This window comes from Mandrillus leucophaeus, unplaced genomic scaffold, assembly GCF_000951045.1.
Source record: "Mandrillus leucophaeus isolate KB7577 unplaced genomic scaffold, Mleu.le_1.0 Scaffold110, whole genome shotgun sequence".
In the NCBI taxonomy this organism is placed as follows: domain Eukaryota; kingdom Metazoa; phylum Chordata; class Mammalia; order Primates; family Cercopithecidae; genus Mandrillus; species Mandrillus leucophaeus.
In genome coordinates, this window is record NW_012099210.1 from 1,275,234 (window position 1) to 1,287,124 (window position 11,891).

At 40.3% G+C, this 11,891-nt stretch overlaps 1 protein-coding gene across 6 annotated transcripts in view; it reads left to right on the plus strand.

Moving 5' to 3' along the window:
- Positions 1–11,891, plus strand: part of RBMS1 (RNA binding motif, single stranded interacting protein 1) — a 182,499-nt gene that overhangs the window by 148,373 nt on the left and 22,235 nt on the right. The window lies entirely within an intron of this gene.

The following is an 11,891-nucleotide window of genomic DNA, read 5'->3' on the forward strand; positions in this document are numbered from 1 at the left end:
TGGCACTACCACAAATTAAATGTCTTCAGTTTGATCAATTGCTCAGCACCACCAGTCCTCACTCGGCTTCCTTACCCTTCCCTAACAGCAGTTCTCAATTTCCCCAGCCTGCTCAGTCCCCTACCTAACCCCCTCCCTAACTCTCAAGTGGATGACTTCACTTCCTACTTGATGAATAAAATTGAAATCACCAGGTAGAAGTTCCGTCAGCTTCCTGCTGTGTCCCAGCAAGGGGACCTACACCCACATCCAGTCTTACCAGTCTCCTTTCTTAAACTCTCATGGACTTAAACTCTCATGGACAAGGGTTTCAAAGCTGTCCTTGAGATCCCATCTCATTGGGACATTGCTCTGCCAGTCATTGCCTCACTCTCCTATAATTTCAGTTTCTGTCTTTTGCTTTTGTTAATTTTTTTTTCAGCAAAGCCAAGAAATTTGAATTTCAGTTACTGAAATAACAGATATCTAGCAAGACTAATTGGTGAGGAAATGGGGGGAAATGTGCAAACAAGTAACACTAGGAACGAAACTTGTGAACGTAACTACAATAGACATTTTTAATCACAGGATTCAGTGAACAAAAACTGAACTACTTCATGCCAAAAATATTCAAGAAGATAGCCATTTGTATTTGAAATCACTTAAGTCTTTGCAATCTAGAAACTAAACTAAGCACCCTGGTTTTTTATAGCACCTTCTCATGTCAACATTTTAAAGTGTAGTCTTCACTTCCTTACTTCCCATTTATGCCTCAGTTCTCTCCAATCTGACATTTCCTGGTGTGTGGTTGAAACTCCTCTTGGTAAACTTGCAGTATTAGTTTGTTAGGCAACCATAACAAAGTACCACAAGCCGAGTAGCTTAAACCATAGAAATGTAGTGTCTGAGAGTTCTGGAGGCCAGAAGCCCAAGATCAAGATGTCAGCAGGGTTGGTTCCTTCTATCCAGACACCCAAGCCAGGCAATGAGGGAAGGATCTGTTCCAGGCTTCTCTCCTTGGCTTGTAGATGACTGTCTTCTCCCCGGATCTCCTCACAGCACCTTCCCTCTTTGTCGTCTGTCTCGTGCCCAGATTTCCCTTTCTTAGGAAGACCGCAGCCGTATTGGATGAAAGCCTACCCCCTCGCCATGATCTTGCTTTAACTTTGATGACCCTGTCTCTAAGTAAGATCACATTCTGAGGACTGGATGTTAGGACTCCACACAGTTCAACCTGTAACTCTTAATTCCTGATTACCCCATCTGGAGAATTTCCCCTCTTTTTATACTGTGTCTGTCTGCTGTATGTATTTGGGACTGCTGGCCCCTCACTCATCCATCAAATGCGTCCTCCTTTGACTTCTTTTACACCTGTCTCTGTTTTCTTCCCATCTTGTGTTAATCCTTCTCTTTTGTAAACTTGTTTCTTCTATTTGCTTTTAATTGTTAGTGTTGCCTTGAATTCCATTTTTGGCTCAGGATTCTGATAATTTCATCTACTCTCAAGGTTTTAACTATTACTTATATTCATAGTCACTGATTCTCGTTCATCTCTCATCCTGGCTGTTCCCCAGAGTTTCAGACTGCCTGACCTCAGTTACCTTACATTCATCCTCTCCAGAACTACACTAGTCCCCCTTACCTCACTTCCCATCTAATTCTGCTCTTCCTCCTGTTTTCCTACTCTCAGTTAGTAGAAAGAGTATCTACCCCGACATCCAAGCTAGAAACCCAGGACTGGACTCCCCTGCCTCCTCTGTCCTTTGTATCTCACATACAAATAATCATTCAAGTCCCTAAATTTTTCTTCCTGATTATTTCTAGAATCTACCTTCTCCGTCCCTTTCTCCTACCACTGCCTAGTTTAATTTCTGATCATCTCTCATCTGCACCATTGCATCAGCCCTATTTCTTCTTACCTCTCTAAGATATTCTCCATGACTGTAGCCAGAGATAGATAAAATATATACCTATGTGTCACTTTATTGTTAAAAATCCACCCCCCCTCAGTTAGAAGGAAAGATCGAGGATTCTTGGAATGGCATGGAAGGCCAAAGGTGACAGGAGCCCTTGCCTACTTCTGCAGTCCTGTCTGCCTCCATCCTCTGCCTTCCTGCTTACCCTCCTCCAACATTGATACTGGAAGGTACAATATCAATGTTGTGCCCTCCAAATGGTATTCCCAAGACAGCGTGCTGCATCATTTTTCTTGGCTTTCTCTCTCATGGTTTCCAATGGCCCGGATCCCTTTGGTTCCCTTTAGCCTGGCTGTCGCTTCCTCAGCCTTCAAGACTCTGTTCAGGGCTTGTCTCCTCCCTGCAAGGACCTCCTCTGACCCAGCTGGGTTATGCTCTGTCTGCAGATGATCACCTTGAGGACACCTCCCTGTAGTGTGGCATTTAGCATGTTTACATGTGTCAGTCCAACTAAACTAGAAGCTCCTTGAAGGCAGAAACTCTATCTTCAGCTTTTTGTTTTCATGCCCACCACAACATTTGAGCCATACTATGCAAAAACAAATATTTGTTGGTTTTGAATAAATTTTACTGCACTATAACACCAGGCCAATACTATGTTCTTAACAAGCTAGACTGGGGGGGGAAATTGAAATGTCTTCTGATCTGATTTACAGCCAGCCGCTAGCACACTGCCTGCCAGAAAGGAGAAAGTTTCAAAATTTGGAAACCACATCACCTTGCTTTGAGGGGGAAGTAATGAAATTGTTAAAATGGGGAAAAAGAAAAAAAGCCACATACACCCTCGTCTATCTTTTCTCCCCTGGAATTTTAGTCATCTTATGCTTAGCTGGCGTAATACATCTGTAATTCCACTTCCCAATCTGTATCCCAGATCAGCAAGTCTTCACTGATCCTTAGGTCCACGTCAGCTAAAAGTCCCACTTTCCAGCTTCTGCCCAAGCATGCCCAAGGGTTAAAGTTGAGGTTTCACTTAGTGTCAGGTACAGGTCTTGAGAGGGAGCCTTTAACTGCTACCTTGGCCACCTGTTTGTGGGAGTCTCAAGTGGATTAGCCATATCAGCAAGATTTATCCCAAATATTCAGACTGGGAGAGCAGACACTGGCACTCATCTCTAAATGGGGGAGGAGTCTCTAAAGTGAGCACCTGCCACAGAATCCACAAGAATTAGAACAGAGTGCCCCATTTGCCAAAACACAGATTTTCGCTACTTTTTCTATGCAAAAATATGTACACACTAAAGTTAATAGATTCAGTGACTTGAACCTAATTACATAACATAAAAAACAGGTCAGACCCATTCTTGAAAGCAAGCACAGAGGCTATATAGAATATTTATCCCAGTTTTTCATGTGAGAGACAAACCAAGAAACATTGAGGTGTTTTGAAGTTAGATTCATTCCAGCCAGAAGTCATTGAAGTGAGCATTTTCACCAAGGCTGTGCGTGTATAACTAATGTTTAGTATTTTTTCTGCTGTAGCTCCACTGTTTTATCTTTAGCTAGATGACCGATGATTACCATTAGAAATTCACTTTAATTTTCTGTATTCAGTTGCGTTTCATTTCATAGAAAAACTAACTTGTATGTGCAGTTCCACAGGCTACACCTGATCTTATAATACTAAAACCTGAGTGCACACTGCATCTGTGGCTGTATCTGAAGTTGAACTGCTTCCATGCACAAATTTGGAGCATAAAATATAAAACCTGGAAGTAATTATTTCAAGAAACTCAATCTAGTGGAAAAGCTTCCTTTTTTTCTTGTTTTTTAAGTTGGTATTGTTTTCCCATCAACATCAGTAGAGTTGGGAAAAAAAATGGAAAGAGAAAATAATGTTTTTAACTTTAGCCCAAGTAAAGACATAGGAGAAATTTTGTACGTGGGAGCCTTCTGTAAACCCTACCCTGTCAACCTCCGGCATTGAGCACCTGTGCCCAGCTGGTGTTTTCTTGCTTCTACTGTGTCAGCCTTTGCATGAGCAGGGCCCCACACATTAGTCCCTTGAAGGGACTATTCCACCTACTTGTGACCACCTATTCATCCACCTACTTGTGACCTCTTTGCTTTCTTAACTCATTCTTGTGTGCAACAAGGAACGTTTGAGAAGGAAAAACATGTAGGCCACTTTTGTTTTGATGGTGTATCAGTCTAAGATAAGATCTTCCATGTTGAAGGAATGGTTTGCTAAATTAATAACAACAAAAGATCTTCAGTTCCTCGAGTAAAGTAGATCTCAGGTTGTCACAGATCAAGATTAGACATTCTCTTTTTTTCTCTAAAGAACTTCATGGTTTTGTCATTGGTGTTTTCTTTGAAGGGGGTTTGTAGACTATTGGTCATCCATTCAAGGGAAACAAAAGCCCTAGATTTCTAAACCACATGTAAATGACCGTAGGATCCTCTTCACCTTTAGCTAGTAGAAAGGAGTTTCTTCCAAGCTGTGCCAAGTTGCAAATGAAACATAAGAAACAGATGAGTTCCTTCTACATTGAGAGCATTACTGCAGGGGTACAGTTTTTCAGTCAAGCTGTTCTGTTTGTTCTGAATTAGCACTTAGTTTTGTGCCATTTTGAATGTGTAATGATCTTTTAGCGTATAAGTCTTGGTTGACAATTAGATTACATGTTCTTTGGGGGCAGGAGCCATGTTTTCTTTTTAATTTTGTGCTGGACTCAGGGAGCTTGTGCATCACCCTACCACCAGAAGTTACCAACGGGTTTCTAAGAGCATTTTTCATGCAGAGCTCCTCCCAAGAATCATTGCTATGTTGAGGGCCTTTTTGGATACCACCTTTTTGCACAGGAGGTTAAATTGCCTTTAGGCATGAATTTTATATGTATAATGCCAGACTTGGAAGCACACTGTCATAGTGAATTCGGGTTTTCCCAAAAAACAAGTACTCAGTAGACTTGAAAACCCACAAAGAATGTGAAAGAGTTTTCAACTTCTCTGGATTTTCTTCCTTTCTTTTTTTTTTTGTTTTTTTTTTGTTTGTTTTTTGGGTTTTTTGTTTGTTTACATGGTGACTCCAGAATTCTTTTGAATACTAGTTTGTGTATTAGATACTGTTCTTTCTTCATATCCCCTGAATGGCTACATCATAACATCAGTTTCTCTGTGGAGGGCATATGATTATTATCAGGAGAACCAGATAAAAAACAAAAATATTGTCAGGCAGGGGTCAGTTGAATGAGCCTCCACTTGAATGTTTGCATAATGTAGTCTCATTGCTAGGTAGACATAACATTTCATAAATACGGTCAGAAGACGGTTTATTTAATGATGCAAGTTGTTTAGCTGGCATAAGCAGAATTATCTAGGATGATTCCTGTCAGAGTACTTGGATTCTTGCATGGCTGGCAGTTTGCCCATGACATTGGAGCCAAGTACAGAAAAGAAAACCACATTAGACACAATTCCCGAAAGATACTTTCTTAAAATGAACAAACTGAACAATGAACTCATCCTAACTGTGACACTCTTAAAGAAGTCTCTAGATGGCTAAGCAGGAGGAAGGCAGCTATGCACATGAGCTGTCACTTCTATACTGCCTGCCCTCCTGCCAACATATTCTTTCCATACCCAGGTGGCATGGCTGGGTCCCCTATGCCAGCCGTGTCCCACTCTGGCCTGGGGCATGGCACGTAATATAGCATATGGTTACAGTTTTGTAAAAATCTAATGTACAACATCACAATTTCTAGTGCAGTCTGCTTTCTGTAATGCTCTTTTAAAATCTTGTGATTTTGTGTCTGATGTCACTATATTTTAAAAGAGGCTTTATCTTATAGCAGATGTTTCTTTAAATGTATATTATAGTTTGTTGGGGGAAAAAAATAATTGCTTATGTGGCTTTTCCTTCCGTCTTGCCCCACCCAGTCCTGCATTTTTTCCTGAAATATTGGAGGTGGCTTGTTTGTAGTAAGTCACATTTACTTGGAAGGTCCCCATCCAGGGTAAAAGAACCCATGGCTTCTTTGTGACACAGTCTAGGTGAATTCCATAGAGGTTTTCAACAACCACTTAATACTTGCTTGATAAAAAATTCCATTATGCAGAAATACTATGGTGGCAGTTTTCTACACAATGAATGTTAGAAACAGAGATGGGAAGTTTTAGTTATCTAGAACCAGTGTCCAAATTAGGAGACATGCCTCAGGCAAAAACACTGAAACACATGATCATGATTCAGTGGTTTGTCTAAAAATGCTCTCCTAGGACCTTCCTGGAAGAGAGTACAGTCTTTGAGAAGACTAATGCGTATGGCATGTGAGCTGGAACCATCCTAGAGCTGAGAACAGCTCTGGCGCCCTGACTGCCTGGACAAATGCCTCTCCCCCACCACCACCACCACCTCTCAAAGACAAAGGCTAACAGTGTGTTCAGTGCTGCAAGAGACAGTGTGATTTCCCATCTCTCTTTCTGAACCTCTCCATGACATTAATGGAGTGTGAATAAGTCCCTGTGTGCTAAGGGCAGGGAGTGCCTGTTAGATTCTCAGTGTTGCACTGTTATCATTCTGCCACATCGCTCACAGCTTCATCTTGTCACAGAGGAGCCCCAATGAAGTGCATATGTGTCTGCTGGCAGACTCCCTCCAAAGATTTCAGCTTGTTTTACATCTGCTTTCTGTGTTACTCTGACTTTTCCAATTGGTTATGTGTCCAGTGGGGCTTGAAAACCGCTCTTGCCCACATTTCATAACTCTGTGTGTATAGTGATGTTATGAGGGCATTGTTGTATGCCAGGTAGCAGAAAAGATAATGTTTAGAGGGAAAATTATGACTCTAGTAAAAGGCCTGGAGATTTTTCAGAGGTTTTTATTGCCCATTTTGTTCCCTTAATATTTCTCTTAAGCATTGTTACTCTGTAAAAACAGAAAATTTTGGTAGCTCTAGGACAAAAGAAATACTTGAAGACACGTGCAATGTCCCTGGTACCTTCAGGATGTGCAGTCACATCTCCCTCACCCAGTACATACAACAGAACTGGATCTGAACTCACACAGCATCATGAGCTGTACCTTTCAAGGGCTATACTCTTAAGAAGAATTGTCGTGACAGCAAAAGCACTGGAACAGGCCTGGGTGGCCAGTGGGGCGAGGGCAGTCTTGCAGATCCAGAATTCAAATTCATTCCTACTGAGGAGGAGCAGACTAGTTTTTAAAAAGTGACAGGGGCCCACAACCTGAGATGTACTGGTGTTCTAGCCCCACGCCAGGCTTATGGTGAGGCTGCCTTCCAACAATTATCACCATCGATCACACCCAGCCTACAGCCAGCCTCACAAATCAGTGTTTTACACCCTTTCACTGTCAGGTTCTGCCAGTGAGGAATAAATAGTGGAGTAAGATTTTATTAAAGCACAAGGCTCTTGGGTAGAAGTTGTAGGTGTTATTGTGTAACAGTTTTCTAAAAGGCATTCACCAGTAACTTTATCCTTAACTATAACTTCAACATTTCTTCATTCTATGAGAAGCCAAGGCAGCAACTCTAGCCAGCTCCTTAAGTCTCTCAGAATCAAATCCCATGGATAACAAGCCAGTCCCCAAGTGCTTAGACCTTCTGAACCAGAAGTGTCCCTCTCCTGAGAATTTTTCTTAATTCGAAAACAAGAGGAGGAGCCATAATTCAAAACTTTGAGCTCCCCCTGTTGCCACAGTAGTAAGAACACTAGCTGTTCTAAACACTTGTTATGTTAACTATAACAATCTTTTGAAGTGGGCACTATTATCATCCCCATTTCAGAGATTATGAGACCAGAGACATTGAATAACTTTCCAGGAGTCACTAGCTAGAGAATACAAAAGCAGAATTTTTAACCCTTGGAGACTAATTATGAGCCAGTTAGAATACTGGTTAGAATACCACCATACAGTACACCTACCACTATAGCAGTTGACACTGGAATTAAAAAAGATTAAGATCCACACACAGATGTTCCTGCGGTGTTAGTTACAATAATAAACTATGCAAATAAAATACTATGTCACCATTAAATAAGACAGGGAAGGACCCACAACATAAATGGTAGAAGGAAAGGACCTATCATTGCAAATGTGAAAAATAAATGGCTCTACATAGACTTAGAAAAGTAGTAAATACAGAAAATTAAAATGTTTATTGGAGTCATGGGAGGTATGGAGTTTTTGTTTTGTATTTAACATGACTTTAATACTGTGAAATCATTGTTTTACTGATACACAACTCTTCGTTGATGGGTTGGGAAGTAAGGTGAAGGAGAATTTCAATAAGAAGAAGACTGAAACCCAGCAGGAGCAAAGCATGACTATATATAATCAGGTAACATGATTGTAACATGACGATATTACAAATGTTACTCTCTCCTCAAACTGGGTTGAAGATAGAAACACTACCTAAGGCACAGGGGAGGAGGAGAAACCAAAACAGCCATGGGAGGAAGAATGTCCACAGAGAAAAGCTGTGGCTCTTCCTACTGGTTGAGTAGGTCAACAGAATTCAGTTAGAAAAGGAGAGGGCTAAAACAGGAAACGATGTTGTACCCATAAATAATATTTATTGGATCCTTATTGAAATGTTTTAAAAGCAGCAGCTAGTTCGTTGCATTTTGTGAGTTGAGGAATGTTGAAAGTAGCCAACATTATCAGAAAGAAAGCTAATTACAGTTGCTGAGTGAACTAGTTTTCCACAGTGGATGGAGAAGCTTCTATCAAGGGCAGTTTACATTTTACAGGTTTTTGATTAGGATAAAATACAGCATAACTAGAAAGACAGAAGTTTGGAAGTGGCAGTTTCTCCAGCTGTTAACTGCTGTCAGCATCTGACAGGGAAAAGCGTGGAGAAGACCTTCATTAGAACCTGCTGAGGAAAAGATCCATTCTGTTACAAACTCTAGAGAGCTCCAAGTCCTTCCAAGCTGTTTGATAAGTGAGGAGGACTTGCAGATCTCATCATGAGCTACAGTGCTTACTCAAAGCCGGCATTCTAGAAGTGAATTTTTAGTACAAATATCAAGGAAAGACATTGGAGCACAAATCACTGTATAGTTAAGTTTCAGAAGATCGGTAAGGAAAATACTCTGTGGAGATGGGCAGCAAGTCAGCCTGAGCCTTATGCATGGAGCTCACAGTCTCTTGGGAAGGATTGTTAGTACCACAAAATCAAGCTTGTGTAAGAGACCATCCCACTCTCAAAGCTCTGTTGAGAGCACTTTGGAGAATCCAGTAACATGATTACCTTCGATGGCTCTTAAGAGATGCCAGAAAATATTAGATCAGTGTTTGCATTGCAGTGTTGCCTGGGGCCTTTAACAAATGCTCAAGGTAACACTGCAGTTGTCAAGCTGTTGGAGATGCATGTTCCTGTTGGTTCTGATGAACAGGAAAATAACTCTTTAGTTTTGGGTAATGAGAATGAGAATCCCTTTACAAACCCAAAAGATCACAACTAATTAAGGGGAAATTTAACCTAGAATGCTCTGCATATTTGGCAAAATCAGTTGATTTAAGGGTAGGTTATATAATTTTTATAGTACTTTAATACAGGAATACATCTTAAATCACAAAACATTTGTCAGAATTGTTTGTAATCACTGCTTTACAGAATGAGGTAAAAAGTTGCTAATCTGGAAAAGTAATCATGCATATAGAAGATTGACAGTTACATATCAATTTTTACGTTAATTCGGCCAAACTTACCTATCACTAAAAGTCATATGACTAGTATTTATGGCGCTTCCTTTTCTGCATGTCAGTCTTCCAGTATCTCTCCCTTGTAAAAAACAATTGGAGTTCAGCTGAAAGGTCCGCTCTATAGAACAAGCTACCATCACGTAGGATCTCCTGATTCTTCAACCTGGAACCTGTATATTTGGTTCCATAAGGCAAACTAGGGACTACTGCTGGTTTGGTAGAAGCCACAGGAGATGCTGGCCAAATGAGGATCTGTCATTTTGTAACAAGCTCACACACACTTAAAAATAAGTGGGTCATGACATCTGTGTGTTTTGTTTGTTTTTCCTACCCAAAAATCTAACTGAGATCACCTAACCCTTGCTCAACATCGTAAGACCACATATCAATTACAATAAATCAGGCCCTTTTGTCACCTAAACTACCTAAAAATTTCTTAAATCTTCATGTAATTTGCTTTCCTAGGGCACATGGACAATCTTTGTAATGAATAAAACATTAAGAACTTATAGGGAGAAGCTGTTTCTAATAATGTCATTCAAGTAAATAGAACAGCAGTTGTCAAAGAAGTACAGCTGTTTCTGCATCAAAAGTATTTTGCTTCTGGATAGCATTTTTATTGAAAACAAATACCTCTAAAAACAATGCTGTGTTCCATAAATGACTAAATGGGTTTTCATGAGATTAGATACACTCTCTTCTCCATTAAACTGCAAGCCCCAAGGAGGCAAGGGCCCTATTTTATCTACCACTGTATCCCGAACTCTTGTGTACTTGGCACATAGTGGACACTGAGTTAAAATGTTGGTGGTTAAATAGACCAAAGAGAATTTAAAAGAGTTAGAATTGTATATTGCTTCACGTGGAATATTGAGGTACTCCCATTTTCCTGAAACAAGCAGCCAGCAACTGTCTCAGAAATGTGTCATTTTTACTGGCTATAATTCTTAAAGAGCTTGTTTTCCTAAGATATGGAATGCCTGCCAGTATACAAACTGTTGTAACTGCTTCCCTTTTTGCTTTTGGAGGGGAAAAAATAGCTTAATGACAGCATAGAATCATGTAGTAAATATAATTTGTTTTTTGAAAGATGCAGCTATATCCTCTTCCATTTGTTTATTTTAAATGATCTATTTGCAAACATGTCATCACTGCCTTGATGTTTACCTCATTGTTATGCATTTTTAGCAGGCTTTATTGTCACCTGAGATTTATTTTTCTTTGACAGGCCGGAGTCTAGATGAAGGAAAATGTGTTAGAAACACCTTATCCACAGATAGGGACACTTGGTCATTCAGCACATGTTGAGGTTAGGCGGGCACCAGGGTCTGGCTGCTTACCTGCTTTTATTCACACCTGCCTGTTTAGGTGACCTGCACTGAACTTCTAAAATGAGTCCAGCCTGAAAGAAATTATGCTAATGGAGAAGAACAGCCAGTTGGGATCACTTGCTGAGCCAAGTAACTTCTTTAAAAAAAAAAAAAAAAAGTTAAATTTCAGTCTAGGACCTAGTTTTCATAAACTCTCTAGATAAAAACACCTCTTTTCAGAGAAGACCCACTATGTGCCAGCACCACCAAATTTATTATCTTCTCTCTTGCTCTACGAGATTGTATGGAGTCAACATCTTACAACCTCAAATGTCAGTGGATAAACCTCTCTAGATCTGGGCCAAGGCTTGCTGATAGTCTCACCAGACACCTAAGATTTTTGTTCCTGACTCTTCATACCCATAGCCCAGTTGTCATTCAGAAGTGAGTTGGCATTCCAACCCATCCCTCCAGAGTGGTTCACACCAGGGAAAAAAGAAAGGAGTGCCAGGCAGCAGCCCAGACAGTTCACCAAGAAGGAGTTACAGTTGGGCTTTTTGTTTGGTTTTGTTTTGTTTTTTGGCAGAGAAGTGTTGAAAGACACTACTGCTTCCACCCTATCATTAGTGGGTGGGTAATCGTGAAATAAAATAAGAGATGAATTAGGATAATAAGAGGCACAGGAGAAAGGAGTAAATTTTCCACAAGTAATATTTTTCTCTTCATGGTTATTTAACTTTGAAACAGAACTTGAAAGTAGTAATCATGGTTCTACAGTAGACAAAGGACAGAATGTGGGAACCAGACAGGAAGGTGTGATTGCCTTTATTACCTTAACTAGAAACATGGAAAAATGCCCAACTTTCGGGAGTACACTGCTATTTCCATTGCAGAAAAGCAAAGAAAAGGAAAAGTCACTGGTACCCTATTACGCTGTCTGTAGACTTTTTT